This window comes from Antedon mediterranea, chromosome 4 (genome assembly GCF_964355755.1).
Source record: "Antedon mediterranea chromosome 4, ecAntMedi1.1, whole genome shotgun sequence".
NCBI classification, from domain to species: Eukaryota; Metazoa; Echinodermata; class Crinoidea; order Comatulida; family Antedonidae; genus Antedon; species Antedon mediterranea.
This window is the reverse complement of record NC_092673.1, coordinates 6256077-6276365: the sequence shown is the minus strand read 5'-3', so window position 1 is coordinate 6276365 and position 20289 is coordinate 6256077. Positions and strand designations below refer to the sequence as shown.

General features: G+C 31.6%; 1 protein-coding gene across 1 annotated transcript in view; it reads left to right on the top strand.

Moving 5' to 3' along the window:
• Nucleotides 1-20289, top strand: part of LOC140046491 (heparan sulfate 2-O-sulfotransferase 1-like) — a 105194-nt gene that overhangs the window by 63232 nt on the left and 21673 nt on the right. The gene's annotated exons all lie outside the window — the stretch shown is intronic.

Genomic DNA, 20289 nt, shown 5'->3' with positions numbered 1-20289 from the left:
ATACTGGCCAACATTGTGATGTTAGGTCAGTGTTGGTGGTCAAATGCCAAAGTTCATCAGTTCACCCAGCTTAAAGCTTATTGTAAGCATCTGAACAAAGAAATACTGTATGCATATTTTTCACAAAGCAACTAATAAAAGCATATATATATATATAATCTGCAGACAGTACTGTTTCCATCTTATTAGATCTCGTCAGTGCAGCTCAGGTTCCGAAATGTATATTACATAATATTTTTTAACCTACTTACAGTAGTAGAAACCCTATTATAGGACACATTTAGGTTCCTAACAAATAGTGTCCCCATAAGATTGCCCCTGAATAGTGGTGTCTTAAAGATGTGTTCTCTCAGCAGTGATGTAGCCACAGGAAAGTGGTGTGGTTTACCCAAGAAAAGGGAACAATCTCTGTTCAAGCTGCAAAAGGTGGTCAGGTTGAAACCTTCAACTATACTGTTGGTACGGCCCTGCTCAGCAAACCTACTGTATAATGACAAATAAAAGCAATGTTTCATCACTGAGAATAGTCCAATCTCAAATCCAGAAACAATCTCTCTAATTGCTCCATGCAGTAAACAAATATTAAGATGATTGCCTATTGACATTTGTCGTTCATGACAGATGCCTGCCAACATACGTACAGTGTAGAGAGTATATTTTACTATATCTACAGTATCATCATGACTACATTGCAATTGGTCTATCCAAACCTTTGAATTTGGTGTCATTGAGGGGGCTATCAGTACTGACATTAAGGTCTGTGAGCCTTCTTCTTCATATGTTACACTCTGTCAGTTAAATTCCATAGGCATTATGAAATTGAAAATGCCATCAATTTGTTATACCCACCAAACCAGGGAGTTGTACAACTCCCTGATCAAACCAACCAATAAACAGTTCATTCCATGATGCATAAAGCAATTGCTCTCAAGTAATCTATACCATGTCAGTATTTTGAAGGCCAACAATAGAAGAAAAAAACATCTTTAGATATTATTAGCTAGTGAGTATTGATCATTTTCTTAATCTAATCCCCAGAGCAAATCAATAAAGAATAAATAATGATGATGATTGATCATATTATCATCATATGTTTACAATATTACTGAAAATGTGCCATTGATACCTTACTGATTAAAAGAGTTAATTATTGTGATGATGATTGATTTTATTAATATCATATGGTTATGATTGATATATTAGATTTTAATGTCATTGTTCTTTTCTTGACTTGTCACCTTCAACTTTTAGTTGATAACCTTATGTGTGAATGTGACAAAGGCATGAATCGTTGCCATCTGATATAATGTCACAAAAACTGAGTGTTGAGATTTTTATTCTTGCGCTTGTATTTCTTCAAATTCAGTATAGTGTAGCGCCAGTCAGTACAAATTAAGTATAAAATAATTGCCTAAAGCATGCTCTCTGGCATGTACTGCTGAAGTTATCTAGCCAGCCAATATCCAGTCTTAAATGTCAATTTGGTTGACATACTCTACTGTATCATGTATGAGAACAATGTATTTAAAGAAACTAATGACACAGTATTTACACTTGGCGTACTTGATGAGTAACCATTTATAACTTTATAGTTAAAAGTACTTTTTTTTTAAATTTAAATGGTTAATCAGCTCAAGCTTGCTGATTGCTATACTAACACATTTGAAATACTCAACAGAAAAACAATACTCAACATTAAATTTCCCAATCACTACTCAATTGTTAAAATTATAAAATATAATTATTTAAAATATGTAGTACTGAAATTAACATTGTGTTGTATTTTTTATTGGAAATATGGACCTATAAACTTATTTCACATAGATTCTATGCATCAAATGAACAGAAAACAACATTTTCATTTTCGTTTTTCAACGTATCTATTATACAATATAAGATCAACTTAGCCTCGGCTAGCTTCTCAAGGTCGATTTTCTTCTCTTGTTTGTGACATATAGAACGTTCTCAAAACTCTGTGACTTGTCTTCGTGACAGTACGAAAAGAAATGATCACGGTAACACGTGGGAGTGGTCCCACAAGAGCGGACTGTACCATTCTTATGAAGTGAATTTCGGTAAAATTCTTCTTTTCGTAATTGTTTCGCACTTTGTGGAAAAGGGCTATTGTCTGGTTTATCCAGGTAAGCAGCACTTATAGAACCAGCACCATTTCTGGTTTGTGTATTCATTTTTACATCTACAGTATTACACCAGTTAGGCCTTGAAAAATATAAGATGAACAGTCATAAACAAAAATTACAATAAAAAACGTTTTTTTATTTATGACTGTCCACGTCAGTACAAATTATATTTCCATATCGTAATAAATATATATTTATGTTAGAAAGAAATTCTAAACCAGGTGCTTTAGAATTTGTTCCGCGCCTGTTAATTTATATATTTATGTTAGATATATAATATTACCTAATTTCTTTGAGAATAAGTGGTTGGATATTATGTTGTCACTATGATAGAATGTTATTCGTGAACGATTGATAAAAATAGATTACATACTGGTTGAAAACACCAAAATGTCCTCAGGGATTCGGCTTAGACTTTGTATTCTGTAAGTTAGTAATTGTTTGAACATAAATAATGACCATCGACAAACCTGCTGCCGTTTGAACTTAATTGATAGCGTATTCTAAATGGATGTAATGTTATGCACCATTTAATATCTAGTGGCGATTTCAAAGTACTTTGTCGCATTACACTGTACTTTAGAAGATAGTTCAGTTAACCAATAATAGCCACTGGGCGTGTTTTGGCTGAAGTATGAAAAATAATAATAATGTAAGGATTTATAATGTGCAGTATCCATTGAAATAATGCAGTAGAACCCGTTTATTTATTGGGGTTACCTTTTAGACAAAGTGTCCCTTTAATAGGGATGTCCATAAACAGCGGCTGGTTGTAGTTGGTGTATGTTTCCCCTCACTGAGGCTGTCCCCCAAAGAGGCTTGTCCCAAAGAAGGGATTCTACTTTTTCTCTTGTCTTGCTTAATACATTTCTCATTATTAAGTACAGGTAGTGGCAACCATCATTGACTGACAACATGTCTTTGTGCGAGGTGGGCAATGTACGTGCTTCATTTTATTTCACTAAATGCAATACATATATAACAATTAAAAATGAAAACCAAGGTTTACATAATAAAGTTTTCATTGTTGAAATAATGGTAATTGTGTGGGCTGAAGGAAGCATACTATAGGCATTAGGTTGAAAAGCTTAGCTAAAAAGTAAACAAAATTTGACCAAAATCACAGGAAGTTTAAAATAAATAAATAATGCCAGTTCTAATTTTCATTTTTAACACTAATTTATTTTACAAACTGTGTTGAAATGGGATAGAAATATATAGATGGTACTATTAATATCCATGATAAATTATTTACCCGTTATTTCGTCTGAACAGAAGCTGGTTCAAAAGCGCTTAATCTGAAAGTCATTTTGAGGTCAAACTCGACTTTTGAACGATGTATTTTTAACTCATAATTATAACATTTGAATTATTCATATTATAGATTAGATAATTATTTATTTCTAATAACATTTAAAAACAAAATTATGAGTGACAGGCAATTATATATTAAATATTAAAATTATCCGGTCAACCAAAATTGGTTTAAACAAAAATTAGTGTCTTTAAAGAAAATCTATTTCGTGCCTACCTTATACGGATAAACTGACATTGGCCCTTCTTTCCAAATTGAGAGAACAATATAATGAAGTTCTAATACACCTATACTGTATCTTACCTGGCATTGGGACTGGCTAGTGGAAAATCCCAACATACCACTATCATAATTCTTTCCATACCATTGAGCATCAATTGTCAATCACTTATATTAAATTTGAAATTCATGTTTGGAATGTAATTAAGAGACCACTCCTTCATTGTAAATCTGCACTGCCAACTGCCCTATTTTTATTCCAGATGTTATTATTTATATATTGATTAAAATTTGATTGAGTTGAGAGTGTTTGATCATCAATACATACCGTACCATGTAAGGGTCATTCCATCTCAGATCACCCAATGAGTTAAACCCTACCTCTTCCAATTTTGATGAAATTTGGTATATGGGTGATTCATAGCAATTAAAGCCAAAATTTCAAATTTTAACTTTATCGGACCAACGGTTTTCGAGATATCGCAATTTCAATTTTCGGTTTTTACGCAAAAAAGGGCGCGTCCGCCACGTTTCAAAGAGCTGTATCTCGGGAACTATAGGTTCGATTTTAAAAGCAAAGGCATTTTTGTAAAGGGGAGACCATAAAAGGAATCTAAATATACTAATTGTGTGTGTTTTATGTTAATTTTAAGTTGAATAAAACTTTGACATATATTTTGACCTTGAAATTGACCCCGTGGAACACGCCCGATTTGTTGGTGACTATCACGAAAAATGTAGCCCTATGTGTCAACTACAACATATAAAAAAATTGGAGGGTTTTTTTTCTTTGTTTCCATGAAATTACAATTTGAAGTTGACATACCTCTTCCTTTTAGTGTATTTTTGGTCCGATAAAGTTAAAATTTGAAATTTTGGCTTTAATTGTTATGAATCACCCCTATACCAAATTTCATCAAAATTGGAAGAGGTAGGGTTTAAAATTCCATTTTTTTTTGGGTGAACTGAGATGGAATGACCCGTAATTAAAATTCTTCAAACTTTTTTTTGTCACTTCGGCCACCACTCACTTTGACCACCACTAAACTCAGGCCACCATTCAATCCGGCCACCACTTTAGTCTTCCCTTTTGTGTGGAGTGGTTATTCAAGAGGAGTTAACCCTATGTTTACAGTACATTTCTGTGTATTTACCAATAAAAAGATCAAATGCCTATCTACAAACATTGTGTCTTTATCAAAGAACCATTACTCTGAGGCCCAGATCAAAATAGGCTTGTTCTTTACCCCTCTCAACTTCTTTCTCCACACAACTCGCATGAATTTCCTTTAAACAATTAAAAAAGCAGCAAAAAAAAGAAAAGTATTCTTATTTTATACTATCTTTTAACTGGAAATATCTAATTTAGTAATAGTATATCTACTATATGAGTAGAAATTCATGAGCAAAATGTTACTCTAGTACGGCAATTTATGTTAAAAAATCAACACGCACACAATTTATGTGGCTGCTAGCGATATACAGTCATGATTTATCATTTGAATACAAAAAAAAGTTGCAATAAAATATTAACCAAATATAAAACAGTTATTAACATTTCAGTCCTACTTCTTTTTAAAATTGATTTCTTATTTTTTCGTCGTTTCTAGAAAAAAAATTAGGTCAAATTCAAAGCATGCTTTAAGATTTATATTATACGTTATTGCTTGAAGGGTTTTCAAATGTGATGATATAGGAAATTCATGTATATATCATAGCTTAGGCCCTGTTCAGACCCATGGCGTTAGACCGTTTTAGCGTACAACGTTACTATCAAGGTCACGTTACAAACCGCAGAGAAAAAAACGAGGTGTTCAGACCCATAGCGTACGATTATCGTTACAACGGAAGTACGTCATCCAGGTTGTTTCTAGTTGCATATTCATGTGCTTTTCCCCACGTGTTTTCATCATTATTTCCACTGTATATAGGCCTAGATCTCAGCCCTACAATTATGACAAAATTTGCCGTAAATAAAACATACCTCAGCATTTATTTAAGAAAAATATAGTAAAGCCAAATTTCTGTTTCTATTGTTTTTATTTTGTAGTTAAAAACATTCTCCCCAGGCTCTTGCGTTACGAAAATAAAGCAGGCCTCGTATCGTAATGATGAAGAAAAATATGATTGTGATTAGTCTATCCAGTCCAGTCAAAGATATATATATTCTTTGGTCCAGTCGGTTGAAAATAACCCTTAACTTGCTAATAAAAGGGACACAGCTCCCCTTGTTTGTTTACTGATTTTTTTAGGAGTTAGGGGGTTTTCAGCATTAAACTTGTCCAGTCTAGTCTGCCTTGTATGAATGAGTGACTTGATGTCCCACGCTAGTTTTTAGCTTGAATGAAATGCGTAATAAATGGCTCTAGGCCTAGCTAGGCCTAAAAGCGGATGGGATCGTAGTCCCTATGTTTAAATACAAGGTGCATGTATTTATGTCATTTGTTAGAAAATATAATGGTAATCAAATGATAATAGTTTGTAGCCTTTGTAATAGTTGTATTTGTAGTGTAGTTAGGCCTTATTTATTCTGGCCTTTTTGTTATTGAAATCCATCTCACACATTGACGATACAAGATGTCAGCCTAGGTCAAACCTTGTTTCGCGTCATAACAGGAAACGTTCTGATTGGATACAACGTTGACTTACAGTAGCGTCGTACGCTAAAACGGTACTATCAACCGTTTTCCACTACAACGCTACAACCGTTGTACGACGCGTTGTACGCTAATCCCCAACTGTTCAGACACACATTCTTTTAGCGTCGTACGCTAAAACGGTCTAACGCCATGGGTCTGAACAGGGCCTTAGTGGGTATTGTACTGTGTTGCTATACATGTGGGCATTTCACATCAATCATTTAAGGTTTAAGTATAGCTACTTATGTTTCTAACTTGATGTGCAGAGAGAAAGACAGCAATAATTTATCACTGTAAATTATAAAAAGTTAGCAAAGCATTTATCATTTAATTTTATTTTTTTTTCTCTTTCGTTGTGATGTGTGGAGAGATATAATGTAAAATATAAATGAAGTTAAAAATATCATTATGTACAATCAGTTTTCAAATTGCTTATGCAATATGCTGCCTTAGATTTTGATTACTGTAATTTTAGTTATTTGATTTAAGCATAATTTGATCATTTCAATTGATTATTATAGCTGAATGTTATGTGTTTATAATCATTTCCACATTAAAACGTAGGTACTTGGACTGTACCATTGCAATGCGATGTAATCAGTTGTAATTAAAAGTGATCAAGAATGTTTCTTCACAATAACTGTACAACTGACCTGGTGGGCACAACAGCTGACCCTTTCGGACACAATATTATTTTCTGACCATTTCAGACACTACCGCTGACACTTTCAGAAACAACCATTGACCATTTTAGACACAAACATTGACCATTCAGACACAACCATTGACCATTCAGACACAACCATTTACCATTTCAAACAGAACCATTTACTATTTAGACACAACCATTGACCATTTCAAACACAACCATTTACTATTCAGATACTCAACCATTGACTTTTTAAGACACAAACATTGACCGGGTCAATGACCATTTCAGACACCACCATTGACCATTCAGACACAACTTTTGTAACCCCAGGGAAGAGTGATTCTCTTCACTGGTTTAATACAAATAGATGTCACTAATTAGCCAATGTGAATGTGATTCTTTGAGATACATTTCTGTATTTATAAAGATTTAACAGTCAAACAACACTCAATTTTTAATATTATTATTATATATTATTGAATAGGAATGCTTTTATATTTTGTTATTGCATGGTGCAATATGCTAATTTTTAAATTTTTTTCTATTATTTTACAATTTGTTTAACCTAAAGAATCTCGTTTTGGCTTTTTCTTATTAGGGGTTGGGTTACACCTTTTTGCTTTTGTAACAATAATCAGGAGTTTATTTTATAGTTTCCAATGCAGGTGATAATCATTTACCAAAAAGATGACATTTATTGTTCCTCTGTGATTCTAATAATACACACATAAACAGTATTTATTTATTTTGTATTTTCTGATTGGCTGCAGAGAACATTACTACAAATTCCACATATCCCACTGCTTCTGTTGATTGGCATTTAAGTATTACAAACAGATGATATATTATTTATATTTATTGTCATTTTATTTAATGTTGCAAAACAAAATATGAATGCGTCACTAAATCGTAGAAGATAGACATTTAAGAGAGTTCACAGAAGTACTGCTAGCCATGGCAGTGATCACAGTGGTCCTCTCCAGGGAAACCTGTGAAAACCAGTTGCACTGCTGGTATCCTAGGGGAAAGAACCAGGTGGGCTAGAGCTAGGCCAATTCAATTCACACCTTGTATCCTATGAGTACAGCTATTTAACCTCTTGACTTCTGTACAATCCGCTAGGCTATCCATTCATTTTAAACCTATATTGCTACATACAAAAAATACAATCCATATTTTAAAAACAAAATCATCTGTTATTTGTTAATTCAATAGGGAAAATGTTATGTATTGGTTTGCAATCTATGATTTACAGATACGTACCACAAACAAATTTTCATTTTTTAAAAACAACACAAAAGTGAATAATGATAATTTTAACTTTATTTTGTCCTTTATTTGAAGTTTGACAGATAATTGAATTTTAGTATTTAGAAACCATATTTGTTAAAAACTTTTGAAAGTATTCAATATGGTCAAGTGTGTAGACTGTACTTTCCTATAAAAGAAAGATTGCCAGTTCAAATCCAGCAACAATCATTTTTCTACTCAGACAAAATGTTGAACTGTTAGCTATATTTTTGTACAATTATTGCATTCCAAATGAACAATGTTTAATTTTGAATTTGAATAAAGTTATTTATTGAATCAGATTTTTTAAATTCTATAATTTCATTTCTTGATTTTGGAATGTTTCAGTGATTGAAACTATAATTGCAACCATTTTTTATACTGATTCACATTTATTTTTGTTAATTAAGAAAAATAGTTTGTATTTCAAAACCGAAGAATAACTATGTACTTTTACTATTAAAATATGAAAGTGTATCTCAAGCTTGTAATATTTAACTATATCTATCTATCTATCAAAGAAATTCATCCACATAAAATAGTGGACCTACATTACAATGTAACCAAATCTTGAGAACATTGCAAAGAATTTTACCTTAATAAAAATTTTGTAATATTGGCAATTTAAAATTTTACAGTGCATTAAAAAATTTGTACTACTTTTTGTACAATGTGAATATGATTTTACGCAGTGGCTATAATTACGAATGAGTCTTAAATTTAGCCGTAAGCACTGCTATAAAACAAAAAAATAATAATTTACAGAGGGCGCTATTGTGTATGACATGATTTCTATAGTTATTGACAACCGTTTTTTCCAAGCAGTTACGTGGCTACGAAGATTATTTAACAGGTTTTTTAGTTCATCTATAAAAGAACTTGGAACAATATTTTAAAAATTTGTCTCCCTGTGTGCTGATCTGGTTAGGAGCTGCACTGCGATCCGAATTTCCTCAGTTTTCAGTTAAGATTGAGGATTAGAATAAATACCGTTACCGTTAAAAGGATCCTTTAATTTGAGGGTTTCCTGTATTCGATTTCATTCAGTACTGTATGCATACTTTCTTTATTCTGGAAAAATTGAATTTGTTAGCATTTATAAATTATAAATTCTTGGAAAAAGAAATACTTTTTGCACATACTAAAACGCTTTATTTTTAGATCACAAATCAACTTGGACGATATTAGTATAGACGTTTGCTAGTTTTGATATTTATCACAAAATGTAATATGCAAACTAGAAGGTCTCATCTTGTGTTATATTCATAGAAGAAATAAAACGTTGACATTAAAAATCAAAAGTACTCACTCGGACGACGGTGAGTACAGCTTAATGTTCTGTAAATATGTTTATTCGTCAGTAACATTATTTCAAACGATACCGCATTCGTTTATTGATTTTATGTGTTGCCAAGAACGAAACAAAGATAAGAAGAATTGTAAAATAAGTGACATGTATGCTTCCCAACGTTTCAATGATTATTTGTTTATAACGTAGAGAAGATGTCGTATAAATATTTAACAATGTGAAGATTATTTGTAAAGAGTGAAATTAACAATTCCATCAAAATTATTGAAAGTTTTAATGCAACAATTGTACAAGAAAATTAATAGTTAGGAGTTTTCTGATGACAAGAATTGTGGTCAGACAATTTGTTGGATCAATGTTAAATCAGCTTTTCCAAATTGATAATTACATGGTTATTTGTTTCTGCAGTTTATTGGTTTTTCCCTCATGTCTTGTACTAAATACAAACCCATAGGAAGTACCGGTATTTGGAAATTGGAATGCCACCTCTAGCTTTTGAATTGAACAAATGGGACTTCAGAATGCATGGCCCTATTTAGTGCAAGTCCTAATTAATGTGGAGATATTTGTACTCCCTAAGCACATGTATTTAGTACAAACCCAAATCAGCAAAGTGTCAGCCTTATTCCCTAGATCCTGAGGCCCATGTATATAGAGCCAATTATTTTATAGTAGTCTAGGGAGAAGGTCCAAACTTTTTTTTATTGCAAAATTGTAGAGTAAACTTCTTGTTTATTTATATTCTGACCTATACATGGGCCTAAGGATCTAGGGAATAAGGCTGACACTTTGCTGATTTGGGTTTGTACTAAATACATGTGCTTAGGGAGTACAAATAACTCCACTTTAATTAGGATTTGCACTATAATAGGGCCATGCATTCTGAAGTCCCATTTGTTCAATTCAAAAGCTAGAGGTGGCATTCCAATTTCCAAAATTGACAGATATATTATTAGTACTATTTAGACCATATGGATTGTGGTGAAATTAGTTTAGGTGTGAGTTGATGTTTTTGATTTGTTGGTTTTCATGGTCAGTTATAAAAGACAAGTTCTGGTACTGTACAAATTAAAAATTGTAGTCATTCAGTCTGATGGCAAAGATCAGAAGTTGTTTTTATTAATTGATCATTCTTAAATGTTGCTAGTATAACCACCTGCTTTGTTCATTTCTTGCTGGTCTGGTTGTCATCCATCTTTGCTGTTGCGAAACATAAAAAATGACTTTAGATGCGATATTGATTTCCTTTTATTTTACTTTGTGGCAGTTTGATCTGTGAAATAACATTCAATTCTATAACATACTTCTTTTGGGTGGGGAAGTTTAAAATCCAACAAGAGTAGGCCTACCTGTACCCATTCAATTAGAGGGCTTACCATGTCATCTTGGACTCGTTCTTTCTAGTACCAAAACTGCACCCACCAATTTTGAAGACTGTGCAACCCACTAGTATTTAAATAAAGCTTGAGAGATAAATAGGCAGACATGTAGAGATTTGATGACCTATAGAAAGATAGTATTGTGCAATGGGAATGGATAAAACAAAAGAAAACATATTGACACAATACACACAGTAAGAATTTGTTCAAATTCCCAGATATCACTTGCTAGTTTCCAGAATATAAAACTTTGATTCACTCTACCATTTATGGATTTCAATTTGTCGTCAAGATTTAAAATATAGTCTGTGCTTATAGAAAATTGATTAAATGTAAGTATAAGACTGAGCTTAAGTTCAAACGATTTAAAAAATTGTTCTACAGTAGTATGGCCTTTGAAACGTGAAGTAATTTGGTTCTACGGATTAAGATCAATTTGTCTAGGAGATTTATTTTCACACTTTTATCTGTAAAATTGATTTAAATGACATACTATAAGGATTTGAAGTTTCTTCCTGTAGATGCATCAAATCACTAAAAAGAAAATAAAGTAGATTTCATTATGAATTAAAACGTTTTACATGTGCACTGTTGATGCATTCATATGGTGTACACACACAAATAAGCAATTCTGTTAAATTGGTGTCATTTTGCTAAAATCTGAAAATAAAGTATTCTTCAGCCATGAATAATATTAAAGACACCTTCCCTACAATTTGTGACGTTTTGTAAAAATAATACATATATATTACTTTAAAAACATTAAACCAGGTCATTCCTTGTCTTAAATGTACGTTTTATGGTAAATTATGATAAAAAATAAGAAACAATGCACTACTTAAGTAGCTCGCGGCGACTGACCTCTCGTGGACGGTCTTTAGGCCTAGCCTAGCTAGGCTTAGTTTTGTAGGCCTAGCTGGTAAACATCGGTAACGTACGAACATCGTACGCTAGCTATATACCTAGTCTGACGTTGTGTAGTTGCTGCATTAATTGTCTTTCTATTTTTGCCAAACCTGGTATTTTCGCTGAAAAGTTAGGAGTCTTCCATTTGTTTTGGCCTCGCGATCGATTGAAAAGTGGGTTAATTACAGAAGAAAAGCAGAAATATCAATCCGCGCGCAATGCATTTTGGGATTTATAGCGGGCCGCTATAATTATTAGAATCGACTTATTTTTCACATTTTTAACCATTTAAAGACGAAAAAAGCTATCGCAATAGGACCATATAGTATTATTTTTACATTAAATATAGTTTGTGATCTTAAAATAGATCTAAAAAACGTAGGGAAGGTGTCTTTTAACAATACATTGTTATTGTAGATGACAGCGACGTGAGGTGATCTGGAATAGGAACTCTCCACAATAACTGTCATATAGGTTAAAAAATTAAGTACATAAAATAATAATTATTAGGTATTCTTTAGCCATGGATATTGTAAACAATACACAATAGATGACAGTGCCGTGAGCTGATCAGGAATAGAAACTCTCCAAAGTGGCTGCCATATAGGTTAAAAATTTGAATACATAAAAAAATAATTAAAGAACTATTATGAAGATCAGCTAGAAAACTTATTTGTTTAAGATACAATCTATGGTTAATGGCAATAAATGAACATTAATTTCTTACTAAATAATGATTATAATTTTGCATACTAAAGACTGTTATAGAATACAGTACATTCATGCTAATCTGTTCAATGTTGATGTGTAACTGAGTAGGGTGTATGCCTTCAAACTGGCTTATTTCATTGGTCAATCGATGATATAGCATTACAGTGTTTAGTATCTAGTTTTGGTACAGTAAAACAGACCACCGTGCCAAAAAATTAAAATTTTGAGGAAAAAATATACCAAAGAGAGGTTAATTTTATTTGAAGGGTCTGGTGAAAATGATTAATTTTAGATTGGAACCAGGCATGGACATTTCCGCTGATCACTCTTGCCAGCACAATTCCTTCATGATTCTTTTGTATTATATTTTATTGGCATCTATGTTGGCTATGTCCTAGTTGTCTCAAAAGCATCTATGTTGGCTATTTCCTAGTTGTCTCAAAAGCATCTATGTTGGCTATGTCCTAGTTGTCTCAAAAGCATCTATGTTGGCTATGTCCTAGTTGTCTCAAAAGCATCTATGTTGGCTATGTCCTAGTTGTCTCAAAAGTTTAAAGTTGCACATTCTGTATTTTGCTACTTAAAGTCTTTTATAGTTTGAATACCACACATAAATTGTTGTAGTATAACATGATGATAAAATAACTAAAGTTTGAAAAATAACACTTATATTTTGAATCGTTGTCATGTTAGTACTACTCGATAAAAAATGCTATTAGCGTTTGTAAGTTAATACAAATCTGTAATTGTATTCACTTTTACTTCAATTTAATTTTTCGGTTTAATATAAATTTTATTTTTTTAATAGATTTTTTACTAAAATTTTACTATAAAAAAATGTGATTTAATGTTTGAAATGTTTTAACTTATCAGACAGTCTATTAAAGTAATAGCAATACTATGCATACTATATTTTATCATGGAATTCGCATTAATATATAATTCCATATTTTCTTTAATGTATACATTTTATATTAGTTTTTAATTTTAGTATAAATTCTAACTTTTTTTCACATTTATTCAGCAAATGTATGCATAAATCATAAGAAATTGTTTTTCTACACAAATGGAATGGATAAAATCGTCTTGCAGCTATTGACTCCATTATATCAAAATTAATTTATTAATTACCTGTTCTCAGACTGTGATAGCATATTTAATTTTAGCCCCTAGTTCCTTCCATCTATGATTCTCATTAAACTGTTTGGCCCTTATTCGTTGTAAAGTTTCTGAAATCCTGATTTGCATATGAACGTGCTCTTTCGTAGCTAAATGCCTTATGATCCATTTCGTTTTCAAATGAGGTAAAAATTCAGCTTTTTCATTTAGTTTTTGCTAAACTCCCAATAACATGGAGGTAGTTTTTTTACACAATATCGTCAATAATCAAAATAAATTGTTTTATTCTCTTCCAGATTGTCAATATTTGTAGAATTTTAAAAATATAGGATAATCTCAATTTGCTGGTTTAAATTTTATTTAAAGATGTTGTTATAGGACCCCATTGGAAATAAGTTGGGGGTTTTTTTTCTCGACTTTATGGGCTATTCTAGGTTTCTTCTTTCTTCTTTATTGTGCAATACATTGCATGTTTCTATTTGTATTTTTAATCTTTGTCTTGTAATTTTATGTTGAAACCTGAATAAAATCAAATTAAATCAGAATGTTACTAAATGAATTGTCTTGTAAAACTAATTTTATAATATTTAGTTTCATTTATGTTTAATAATGAATGATGTGTTTATATAACAAACATCATATTATCTTATTTCCTATTTCAAATTATCATGTTGTGTATAATGATTAATAATTCTTGTTTATTATAGAGGTGGCATTATTGTACTTTATTGCAGTTAAAAGCTATCAGTATAAAATATTCCCCTAAGTCGTTCAAACTAAATCATGACAAATTACCCAGGCATAATTTGGATTTTACAATATCAGAAATAATTTCTTTAATGAGCTTTCTTATTTTCATAATAGACAATATAAAAAACACATGGTTTGCGTAAAATAATCCCCATTCAATATTTTTCTTTCGTAAGTAAAGATGACTTTAACCCTATGGAGAAAGTGGTCCCCTGTGACTATTCATTCATTTGTTCACACTGTCTGTCACAGAACCGGCCATGAAATATGAGTTCACATTACAATTGTCTTTAATATTGAAATATGATTATGAGTTTACCCTGCACTTTACAGTACGTAGTGATCTCAGCCTGGGTTGTTCCAAAGATCACATGCTCATCTGAGTACTGTATATGCAGGGATGTTGTACTGTACTCATGTATTATGTACAAATCCAAAAGTGTATAGCGCCTATAATGGCACATTTATATATTTAAAAAGATGAGTGTAAGCTTGGAATTGAATTTGTGAACACACTCTCGTCGGGAGCTCTTTTGAGAATGTTTAGTGACAATATAAACTATTCTAAATTATAAAACATTCGGTTAACTTCATTGATAGCATTGTTTGAAATAAAATGTACTTTTTTTATTTAACATTTTCTTATTGTTTCATTCATCTAAACGTAATTCAATTTGTTCTTCAGTGATTTTATTTGTCCTTCAGTATAAAAAATTGCAAAAATACAATAAAATGTCATTAAAAAATTATGCTTAAACAGTACATTGATGAGATTAGGTTAGTCGCATGTTTCCCCCCTTCTTTGTCAGATGTTCTCGCATCTAATGACATAACGATTGAAATGTGTTATAAATTCATGCATATCAAATTTCAGGAATAATTTATTCTTACTTTATGTGAAAGTTGTAATATAAAATGAAGCATTTATTCAATTATTTACTATATTTTTGCATATTTGTTGATAAATTTTAATCTTATTTTTAATACATTCTATTTTTGTACCATATGTGATGCTAACACTTGAGGTCTCTTCCTTCTGCATAAATGAATATGAAAATAGATTTTAAAAATATAATTTTTTTAACTGCTAAATTTGTACTTCCAAAACAATCAATGGGCCTGTTTCTGCTGCAACTGCTCAAAATACCGTATAAAATACGGTATTTTCTTGGCAGCAGAAATTGGGCCAATGAGTGGTCACTGACAAATTCAATGAACTCTTATGCGGTCAAACGATTTTATTTATTTTATTTTTATTTATTCATTTAGCATCCATTCAACAATACATTTAAAATACATAACAAAGAAAAAAATAAAAACAATTGGAATATTAAAATTGAATAAAACCAAAGTAAATGGATGCACCCATAAAATCGACAAGTCAATTTATTTCCAATGGGGTCCATTGCAAGAGAAATCGGAGATGTGATTTACGTTAGCTTTGTTTATGATAAAAGTTTCACATCGATAATTGGTACCCAATAGATGGATGTATAACCATCATTTTGAGAATGCCAGGTAATTTGAAATTTCCCCTGTTTCTGCTGCCAAGATGTTGGAGTGAATTTATTCATGCGTTATTAAGTGGTTACTTTTCACAGATAAAGATATGACTACTAGGACCTTATTAGTGACCAGTAAACAATATTTTTCTATTTAAGAGGAATTAAGGTAAACCTATAATGATAGTTGAATTTACTTGCTATTACTGTAATGTATTATGTATAACACCTTTTGAAACAGACTCATGCACCACATCGCTTGTATGGCATACTGTATGTCAATCCTTGTAGGCAAAACCGGTCTATTCTATTGCCATCTATACCATCTATAGAGTTAATGTTATTAAAAAGCTCTTTATTTCAAAACTACTTGTTTATGTGGTTCTTCATTTTATTTTAGATTAAAAATTATATTTAATAATACATGGATATGACCGCCATTTTGTACAGTCCTGTTCCTAATCTCTTCAGTTTGCTGTCGAACTAAATTCTATAAACTCTTGACCTATACATTACAAACACTAAAATATACTGCAGGTTCAGTTAATTTATTCATGCTCCTTTTCTCGCTGGATTAACTTAACATTATATAGTTATATCTGTATTATCTTTGCTGGTTAATTCCAAATGAAATTGCGCTACATTAAAAGCATTGCAATGATAATATAAAGCATATCTTTGACCATGTTTCTGTTTCTGTTGAAAATGAACGTGTATTCATCTATGTTATCAATCATCATTTGGCGAGCAGTGTTTTAACTACAAGTTTTTCAAAGCATTCCTTTATTTAAAAAAAACCAAAATTGCTATTTCAGTATAAGGATTTGCTATATTTTTTTCCAAGATGGATACTCACCTTTGTTTTGTTGATTTATAAATATATATCACAGTAAACAATGTATTAAAAGGGTGGAAACAATATCTAAGTTTTACCTATGGTCAATGTTCCCACCCACCTTGACAGAATATTCAAAATGCTTGAATAGTGTTTGTACACCTAAATTATTCAAATTGGCATCTTATCAACACTATCATTCTTTAAAAACAATTTTGTTTAGTATCATTATTGTACATTCTTTATTGCAGCAAAAGTATGTGATGTGCTTTATTTTACATTGTATAGATTCTAATTCCTTTTAAATTGAGAGTTACACCAAAAGACAATTTTCTTTTCTGAAAGACAATAAAGCTTTATAATATTCCTTTCGGCGTATAGTCTTTTGTAATCGTAGTCTTCTTTAATGTGCTTGCGAATTACAAAGCTTCTATCGGATAAGGTTATGTTAGTAAGGCTCTATTTTTATCTGCAGACATAACTTTAGTTTTTTTTTAAGCGCCTGTAGTGTATATGGTGATATAACAGTCGTTTATTTATTGTCTTTTTAAATCCAAATGACTAAAATACCGCTAACCTTTGAATTTGAAATCACCGACAATTAGGGTTTGAGAGAGGCAATTACAGTCCAATGTCGATCTTCCCTCGTTAGATGCAACATCTGATAGCTTTACGGCCCATAGTATCCACGTCGACGACTACAAAGTGAATTTTTTCTTATTTAAATCCAGCCAATGACTCAATACAGTAGCTAAATGAATATGAACATGGTCGTAAATTTCAAATGGTGTGGAATGTTGTAATTCCTATGTGTCGTATTAACGAAAAAGGGAACGCCCTGTGGTCAATCAAATTCAACGTGTATCTGTACTGCGGTGTTTGACCTTATAATGCTTGAATTTTAATGGAAGATTGACCGGATTTTTAAAATATCCCCAAAGCGAAGATTTTTTAGAATATCCTCTAAGGCTAGAAATAATTTATAAAATTATTAAAATGCTGTTTTAGAATTGTCAGTATAATTTATAAACTAAGATTTTCAATTCTGTATCTCTATACAGTACAACAATATTTGCCCATGTCTCATGGGATATTCAGTATACAAACAACATCTCATACGACATGTGGTGCATGTGATGTGGGATGTTTTAATATACAGTATACATCTATAGTTTATTCTTGATTCTTTGAACAGTGTGGGATCAGGTCAAATTTATTCTACTGCAGTTAATACATTTTTTTACTGCAGTAACATGATTCTAGTTTCAATATAGTTATAGCCATCACTGCAATATACAGTGTGTATGATTACTCAAAAAATAAATTACATAAACATATTTGTAAAGAGTAAAATAAATTATACTTTACTGCAGGAACTGCAGTAAAATAATTGATATATTATAATATTGGTCTATAGTTCCTTGTATTAGCGTGAGCTTTATGGTAAACATGTCATTTTCTTGAAAAAAGAAGTAGGTAAGGTTGAATCTATCTTTACAGGTATCACTGTTTCTGATATCATGTTTATGTACTGCCGTTTCTGTTGTTGTTGTACTGCCAATCGTCTTCTATTAGGAAATAACATGATGTACATGCACACCTTACTTTACTAGTGGTTATTCGCAATACTGTAGAAGACATACCTTCTCGCAACGAGTAATAAACCATTGGAACAGTTTACCAGCTGACGTTGTTAATTCTGAGACCACTAACACCTTCAAGAATCGCATCGACACAATGTAGTTGATATGGGGTTAAAAAGGCATTCGCCTAAACTTTCCCATTATAACTAAACTAAACTAAACTCAATCCAGAACATGATATCCAAATCCAGCTGATACAATATAAACTTGAACAGAAATAATAGAACATTTTCTTGACTGTCATTACATTCCTTCTTATTTGATAGGTGATATTTTCATTATATTTATGTACTGTATGTATGTAAAAGGAGTATGATTCTGCTATTTAACTCCCACGTCTCAAAAGAAAATCTACACAAGTTAGTAAGATCTAATAATACATGCCAACACTCCCATTTTGGGTGGCTCCCGTAATTTAGAGCTGTCTACAGGCCTAACATCATGCCCCTGGTTTTCCACATTATTTTCTCAAGGTGTGACCAGAGTGTTAGGTTTGTGATCACGCTTGGACACATTAAAGTAGAAACTCTATCCACAAGAAGGCTACCGATTCCAAACCTTCTGATCTGGTAATTCTTCTGCACAAATTTTTTTAATTCAATCTATTACGTCGCCATGAATAATTGAAGAAAATACTTGTACTTCATATTAAGTGGAACTAAGTGAGCGATTTAATATGTAATGCATCTCAACTTGAAATTTAAGTCATTACTGCCAGTTTTCGCAACAATCATATTTTCGCTAAACTATGTCTTCAGGTCGTTATGATTAGAAGATTCACACCATCACTTAAGATTATTTAACTGCGGACTCTTCTGTCAATTTTTGTTAGTGGGATACCGACATAGTAAATTAAACTTGTCAAAAATAATACAAAATTGTGTTTTTTATGCAGGATTAAATAAATTTATACTTTAAGTGGATATTTCAATATTATCTAATGTTTTTTCCATAATTTAAACCTTTTTCTGCTTTTTATCTGTCGTGGCTGGTAATTGAAATGTCAAAATCTTAAAGTAAATATTGCTGCAGTTAATAGTATATTGCAACATCAAGTCCACCTTACTTTCTGAGAAAAAAGTTCGTTATCATTCTTGTCATTCTTCAATTCAAACCATTAGAACAATACCAAAAATGAAAACTTAAATATTGCTATGTACATCACCCACACGATATAGTTCAGCCCAGTTGAGCTGAAATTGTTCTATTTTAGTAACAGTTTATTAAAGGCCACTAAAATGGATGATAACAAATGTACATTAATTTCATATTGAAGGCTGTTGTTTAAAACATCTAATAATTTAATTACCACTCTTGTTAGTCTCTAATATTGTTTTTCTCATGGAAAAACAGTGCATGTGTAACTTTGGGTTGCTTTCAATATTTCTAGCTTATCTGTGCTTAAACCGTCCTCATAATTAGGCCATCATTGGCTGATGTATGGATTGACCAACATTGACGTGGTTCATTTTTTTCTTTCATCCTGTATGTAGCCTAGTGGAATGTGCTGTATTTCAATAAACATAAATTAGGCTATGGATTTATTTCAATAAGGGAATGTTGAATCACAGTCTCTATTTCCAGTTCTTGGCACTTCTGTGTGTTTTACAGTTTATTATGACTTTTAATGAACATATGAATTAAATAAAAAATACTACATGAATTTGATTTCATCTTCAAGGTAAATGGGTTCAAAAAGTTTATCTGCCCGAAGCTCTTTCATTAGTCGGGAAAAAAAAGAAATATAAAAGTACCTCTTAATTAATTGTCCTTGCTTTTTCTTTTATCAAATTAAGTGGATGTCGGCATCATTTTAGTATCAACTTTACGCCTAAAGCAACGTATAACTTTCACGTCATTCAGCGCCTAAACAGAATAT